The sequence below is a fragment of the Egretta garzetta genome, unplaced genomic scaffold, assembly GCF_000687185.1.
Source record: "Egretta garzetta isolate BGI_Z169 unplaced genomic scaffold, ASM68718v1 scaffold564, whole genome shotgun sequence".
Taxonomy (NCBI): Eukaryota; Metazoa; Chordata; class Aves; order Pelecaniformes; family Ardeidae; genus Egretta; species Egretta garzetta.
This window is the reverse complement of record NW_009259502.1, coordinates 340,082-341,241: the sequence shown is the minus strand read 5'-3', so window position 1 is coordinate 341,241 and position 1,160 is coordinate 340,082. Positions and strand designations below refer to the sequence as shown.

At 66.5% G+C, this 1,160-nt stretch overlaps 1 protein-coding gene across 1 annotated transcript in view; it reads left to right on the top strand.

Moving 5' to 3' along the window:
- LOC104125044 (potassium voltage-gated channel subfamily V member 2-like) overlaps window positions 1-1,160 on the top strand; it is a 5,889-nt gene that overhangs the window by 2,849 nt on the left and 1,880 nt on the right. The gene's annotated exons all lie outside the window — the stretch shown is intronic.

Genomic DNA, 1,160 nt, shown 5'->3' with positions numbered 1-1,160 from the left:
CACGGCAGCGTTGCGGGGGCTGCTGGCATCCAGGTGCCACTGCCAGCTCAAATGAAACTTGCCCATGGTGACGTTGTGACCTTCCTCAATATCGCGTGCTGGACCCGGCTATCCCACAGAGCGGTCGGTGAAGGACCAGGTAAAGAGCATGGCCAAGGTGGGACGTCTGTCTGTCGTGGCCTGGGGCGCCCCGAGGACACAGGGAGCGAGCGGTGGGGTGCACGGGGCTGAACTCTGTCAGCTCTCTGAGGGGGGTGGAAGCGGACACCCACGATGAGATGAAGCCCAGTGTGACACCCGCCAGGCAGCAGCCTGGGACCCGGGGACTCCTGCCCCGCCGAGCTGAGTCCAGTGCCCACAGGAGAGGCGGCGGCACCCATGCGTCCTTCCGGCCAAACCCCCTTTCCTTCCCGCTGCCCTGGGGGCACGGCCCTGGCTCGGGGATGCTGCCGCAAGGGGACCCGCGGGCCACTGGGGGTGCAGAGCTGGTAGCCAGAGCCTCCCCAGGAACAGGCATTAAATAAACCAGGCCAAAGCCATTCCTTGTCTTGGATTATCGGCCGGCCACTTTGTGTAAGTCAGTAAAGTGCCCCTAATTCGGGGGTGGGGAACATCTCCCCAGGGCTCACAACGACCTCTCCCGCCCATCGGTGGGAGGTGGGACACGGGTGAGCCTGTCTGCGTGGGGTTTTGGGGTGAGGTGCCTGGCGCTGGGTGCATTCCAAGAGGGGGTGGGACACCTGCGTGGGCTCGGGATGCACCGGTTGGCTCTGTCCTGGGCTCGCATCCCGGTGGCAGTGGGGGACAGGGAGGATTTGCCCTCTGGTGTGGGACTGTATCTAGCCAGTGGGCTGCCAGGGGGGATTCACCCTTCCCCTGGGTGGGGTGGGGAGGGGGACCCCAGGCTGCAGGGCAGGCAGTGGTGGGGAAGGGCCGGCAGCTGCTGGTGGGAGGAAACTGGTGCCCACCAGACCGGGGGGGGGATTTGGTCACTGGCAAGCTGGGCTGGGAGATGAAGAGCTGCTGGGGGGCCCTGGTGTCGGCCTGGGGCCACGGGTAAGCCGCTGCTGCTGGAAGCTGTTGGGAAGAGGCAGGGACAGCCACGCTCCCGCTGAGCCCTGGACCGCAGGGACAAGGGGGCTGTGCCAGCGGGCGCGAGG